This window comes from Anguilla rostrata, chromosome 15 (assembly GCF_018555375.3).
Source record: "Anguilla rostrata isolate EN2019 chromosome 15, ASM1855537v3, whole genome shotgun sequence".
NCBI lineage: Eukaryota > Metazoa > Chordata > Actinopteri > Anguilliformes > Anguillidae > Anguilla > Anguilla rostrata.
This window is the reverse complement of record NC_057947.1, coordinates 30,720,653-30,726,652: the sequence shown is the minus strand read 5'-3', so window position 1 is coordinate 30,726,652 and position 6,000 is coordinate 30,720,653. Positions and strand designations below refer to the sequence as shown.

The window sequence follows — 6,000 nt, the reverse complement described above, 5'->3', positions numbered from 1 at the left end:
CAAGCCACACACGCTAGCCAGCCAGCCTCCTTCCATGCTGTGGTGTTAAAGAGTTCTTACATTTTCTCTGCATACTGTGAAACCAATTATACACATCGGAGGACAGTACGGCAATCTTGCAATCTACTTCTCCTCTTTGTATAGACACTCCAGACGTGGTAATTACATACACAAGGGCAGCAGACGAATGTTTCAAAGAAACGGTATAATTCAAAAGAGCCATTATACACAGGGAGGCTGTACTTAGCACACAAGCCCACAACACTGCCACCTGGCCATTTCAAGGAGCTCGTCCTACCCTGTAGATATCCGTCCCGACCAGCTGGACCGCCCTCCGATGAAACAATGGCTCACCTGGGATGCATGCACCGCCACCCCCCAGGTTGCTAGCCTTGCTCAGGTACCTTAGCCAAAGCCATTCACCGGGCCAAGCCACTCAAAGACGAATACAACAACCCAAATGCTGCAGAGCACATTTCAGCCTGATCATTTCCTTCAGGGTCCACTGATCTTGACCAACAGTCTCAGTCTCAGTCTCTCTCTTTCTCTCTTTCTCTCTCTCTATATATATATACTGTATATATATATACACACACAGTATATACATATATATATATAATGATATACTATATAGCATGATTTGGCTCAAACTGACAGGATGCTGGATATATGAACCTGATCGGTGAGTGGAAAGGTCACTTTAAGTGTCTACAGTAAGTGTGTGTTCCCGGCTGTGGAGTAACGCGGGGTAATTACAGTTATTTCGCCGCGTGTGGAGGGGGGTGGTACGAACCGCGTCTCCCTGCCAAAGCAGAGATTAACCGAGCGGCAGTTTTAATTGTAAACACAGGCATCGGGGAGAGAAACGGAGGCATTAAACACACTGCTCTCAACGATCCATTCACAGCACAGTGCTCTTTGCGTGCATAAATAATGCAGCGCAGGGCTTCCCCCAGAAAAATAGTCGGGGGGGGGGGGGGGGAATTCCTCAGAGGGTAAGCGGCGGCAGAGCCTGTGGCATTCACATGGTGCAGCCTACACCTGACCTGCTGCAAACATGACCACATGAAGCCAGTTTTTGTTAAACAGCGCCTCCGCACCTTTTTCCCCTCCCGTGGATATCGGAGTCGGAGGTTTTATTTATTTTTCTCTGATGCATGTTGAGGAGCTCGTGATTTTAGCGGTGGTGCTGCCCCTCCTCTATTAATACCCGGGAGGACCCATTCACTGACCAACATGAACACAAAAACCATCAGCTTGCTGACAGGTTTGTTTAATGACAAATGTGCCGATGTACGTTGTGGTTTATGTTGCACATTACACAAAGCTGACATCTCAGCGATACTGACGATATCTGAAAGTTCCAGTAAAGAGGCTGACCAATCCATGACTGCAGATGACTGTGTTTTTTGGTTTTTTTTTAACTCTGAAAGCAGGTGTTAGGGATGTTCTGTAATATCTGAGCCTGATCTCTGTGGATGCAAATCAAACAGCTCTGAGTGGTATTTTTCACCGGCAGAAACGCTGCCAAACTGAGGCATTCCCCATCTATCAAAGGCACAGAGATCCATCTACGGCTTTTCCTCCAACAGCCTGGACTGCTGCCACCGTCCACTAATTACTGCAGAACACACACACACACACACAAACGCACAAAAACACACGCACACACACTGCAGAATCACCAGGGGATGAGGTGCTAGCATCCATGCTTCCGTGAATTCCACGCACCCCATGAAATCTCCATGTTTGCAGTGAGCTTACCACTGTACTACACTTTCAGAGCTGCTGGCTGCCTGAGAGCATAAGCGAGACACAGCACCTAGCAGCCAGCCCTGAGGGGAAAGTTCCCCTCACACACTGAGCAGAACCCGGCGGCCCGGACTGGAGAACACGTTACAAAACAAAACACAGCACGCAGTGTGTCGTGCTATGAAGATTCAACATAGGCTACGGCATCATTATCATTTTATTCGCGCGGGGTTCGGGACTGCAAGCGAGTGGGCTCGCGCGATTCCTTCTCAGACATCTGCTGATAGTGTGGGAGACGTTCCCCTTGATTGGACTCTTGTCAGATGGCTGGCTGTTGAAGGCTCAATAATGCCCAAATTATAATATCATCCGAGCCGCAGGAAACCGCCGTTTCCGAGCCATTGTTTTTTTCGGGAAGTTTGGCAGGAGCGGCGCGAAACTGCAGACGGGAAGCGGGGAGCCTCCATATGTTCTCTCCTCAGACGGCTTCATAACGCTGATTAAACACAGAGTTATATTCTGCTGATGCCTCGGAACAAGCAGAGAGACGGTGTGCAAGTACAGAGTGGAAAGCCGAAAATTCAGCACTAGAGCTTTCAGCACCTGCCGTAATGGCACGAAGGTTATCTAAATTCCAAGCCGGTCATTCGAGGAATCTTAATGGAACTGTAGCAGAATTGAAAAGATTACCGTCATGGCAGTGGATAGCACTGTATTACAACAACTAGATGATTTCCCCCTAAAGTCAGAAGAACTCTTTTTCGCTAGCTTTATTATGCATATATTTCGATCAGACAGGAAATGCTGCTCCAGCACTGATTCGATTTTAGCCGTCTAAATATGAATGTGCTGTGTGATTGTTTCAGCCGAAATTAAATCAGATATAATTCAATTAACTCTTTTATTGCATTTCCTGTGTAAATGTATTTAGCAGAGAACACAGCACTTGTATCAATAAGCTCGCACCAACTTTACGTATTCTGTTCAAAGCCACTTATCGTAAATTATTTCCATACCATTAGAAAACAGCTGACAAGTAGCCTATATTTCAAAGAGTTAAGCAATATTTAAACGACATTCAAGAATATTCGTCACTCACGTCCATTACGGGACTTCAATCAGTCCAAAGATAAACGCATTAACACATTTAATGTTTTTCTCTCACCCTCGTTTCACAGGCTTGAGCTGGCAGCTCAGGTGACTCGGAGTGTGTGACTAAACCATCTCCTTTGTGAGAAATTTTCTAATTTATTAACTGCTCCAGGGACAAAAAACTTCCATCCAACTTCCCTGGAGCTAGAGCACTTACTTATTGCATATTAAGTTATTATACTAAATCCACACCATTACCTGGATCTCAGGAGGCCTAGCTCCTTCTTCTTCTTTGTTGTCTTCTTCTTCTTCTTCTTCTTCTTCTTCTTCGTCTACTAATTATTCTTCTTCTGGGTTTTTGGCAGTTGTGGTTTTTGTGGATTACACAGAAACCACAATCTGCCACAATCTGGACTGGAGTGTACATGGGGTACGGCTGGATTGGCAGCCTGTCCAGGGTGTAATAGGCTCCAGCACTTTCTTGCGACCCTGCTCAGGATAAGTGGGCATAGATAATGGATGGATGGATGGATGGATAATATAATATAATGCACTATGACACACCCGGTATGCTCATGTTTCCACTCTAAAGCCACTGCACATGTCCTCTCCCAACAAATACTTAACCTACATTGCTTCAGTATACGTCCAGCTGTGTAAATGGATGCATTGTAAATGCCCGTAATGTAACTCAGGACATACAACAGAAACAGAAAGACTGCTTGTTCGTTAACTTTCTGTAATCTTTCCACTATCTGAACACATGGCTGATGTCACCACAGGGAACCTCTGGGGAAGAAAAGCTGGAGGCTGGAGCTCTGATTGCTTTATAATAACGTCGGTGACTTTAATGTTTCTGTTCTTAATCTGTGTCTCAACAACACGAAATGTTACATATAAAAACGCACACAAATTACTGTCAATATAAATGATTGCTTCCAAGCAATTGATCACACGTTGGATCTGCTGACATAAGACAAACATGAGGTGTGTGTCAGCCTCTGGAGGACTGGCCTGTACCCACAAGCCACCTCATCTCCATCTTCTGTCCTTCACCCCTCACCGCCAATCCAGTAAACCCCTCACATTTCACTGTCCGGCATCGCATAAAAAATCTCTCTGTCTCCCTCTCACCTTCAATTCAATGTGCTTCATTGGCAGGAAAGACACATAGTGAATATTGTCGAATCAAAGAAGAAAGAAGAATAACAGTAGAAGTAAAGCATGAACAATGATTAATCCACGTAGTTACATTTTGAGTTCAAATAGCCTAAAATGAACTGGCCAGTTTCTGTGGTCAAACTGTCCTCACTGAGCCTGTACATTGTCAGTATTTTTCACAGCTTTGTATTTTGGATTGTGGTTGGGTAATCTGCCAAAATGTATTGCCTTTTTAGGGGCAGATAGCAATTAAGATTACTTTGAGTTTGGGTTTGAGTGTTCCAATTGTTGATATCATTTTCTTTATGTTGTGCTACAATTAGGTTGATTTTGTGTTCGTATTGGAGTAAGCCTCAGAACCAACTTGTTTTCTCTCTCTCTCTCTCTATCTGTCTCTGTCTCTCTCTCTTTCTGTCCGTCAATCTGTATGTCTCTCCCTGCCTCTCACTCCGTCTCTCTGTCTCAGATAGTAATGATGGATTCAGAACAGTACACATATCGTGTTTGTACACCGCACATGCTGTTTTCTGATGAAGACTCGCTCTGTAAACACAGGCAGTTAGAGCGCTGCTCTTGATGGTGACGTCTAAATCAGCCGTCTTCCACTCAGCCGATGAGATTAAGCGGTCATCTGTCTGAAATGGTTAGCAGACACTGAATATATCTTTATTCGCTGTGGTGCAATCTCAACCCACAAACGTCCAGGGTGTTTGTTCTCATCCCCTCTATAAACGTGCGCGCTACTGTTATTCCTTGACGTTAGAGAAACGTGAGCGTTTTGTGCAAGGCCACCGCGTTAATTTGGGGGGAATTAGATCCACAGTTTGTCATCTTTGTGTTCCTGAATTTTTGGGACTGAGACTGCCTTCATCACAGGCGAACCGACTGCAGACTGCACCCGGCGGAGCTCATCGATTTCATGTTTCCCGTGCTCACAGCTTAGAGCTAGCGTGAAATGCGCCCTTACCTGAAAATGTGCATTTTCCATGCACCACCTCACCAGAGGTGTTAAAATGAATGAAGTCCAGCACCCGGCTCTGTTGCCGATTTGTTGCCGATGCTGTTACCATGGTGGCACTTCATTTCCTCTCTCTGCCGCTCTTTGTGTTTATATATATATATATATATATATATACACATACATACATCCATCTATCCATTATCTATACCTTCTCATCTCGGGTGCTTGGTGCTTACTTCATGCTGGAGCCTATCCCAGCGTGCATTTGGCGAGAGGCAGGACTACACCCTAGACAGGCCGGCAGTCCATCCCAGGGCTATATATATATGTGTGTGTGTGTGTGTGTGTGTGTGTGTAAAACCTGAATGCGTCTAACCCTGAGAAGGCCATCACTGAGCCCTTACTATAGCCTCCCCCTGGCCCTTTGGCCCTTTAAAACCCACCAGCGCTCCCCTCTCAACCTCAGGAGATCTGAACGCTGATCTCACGCTGCGCTTCACATGATCCTCGGTGAGCCACCAGCTTCCACTCCTCAGTACCAGCGCAGGGGGTGAGGATGAGCCCATTTTGCAGCAGAACTCACTCGCACTGTGGAATAGCCTGACCTGAAGCAGTGCTTTCGCAGCCAGTGAATGAAAGGGCGGCTATGCTATTCTTGATTTAATGGACGGCCGTATGATATTTAAAGGATTAAAAAACGTTTTTTTTTTTCTTAATGAAGCACTGTTCTCTCACAGCCAACAGAAAGTAATTTCCCCTGATTTGTCTGTCCATGTGGAAAACAAGATTATACACAACCGGTATTTTAAACAGAATTAAAGGGCTCCCAGGAATCTGTTATTCCCCAGGAATTACATCAGAATAATCACAGGAGCAGCACAGGCTTTCTTCTTGCCGAATTGCCATGGCAACATAAAGGCACGTTCACGTAAACAACATTACGGATAAACAACAAAGTACCAAATATTGTAGAATGAAATAAAATTCAGATTGAATGCCATTGGCCTTTAAATGATCTCCACCGGATAGCAGAT

The 6,000-nt window shown here is 45.1% G+C and overlaps 1 protein-coding gene across 3 annotated transcripts in view; it reads right to left on the bottom strand.

Annotated features, from left to right (window-relative positions):
* Positions 1-6,000, bottom strand: part of LOC135240683 (NALCN channel auxiliary factor 1-like) — an 82,163-nt gene that overhangs the window by 58,238 nt on the left and 17,925 nt on the right. Inside the window, exon 1 of one of the 3 annotated variants that reach the window (XM_064310521.1) lies at positions 3,103-3,279. The exons of 1 other annotated variant lie outside the window; for it this stretch is intronic. The gene's annotated coding sequence lies outside the window, so the exon portion shown is untranslated. One more of the 3 variants, XM_064310522.1, reaches the window with a different exon arrangement.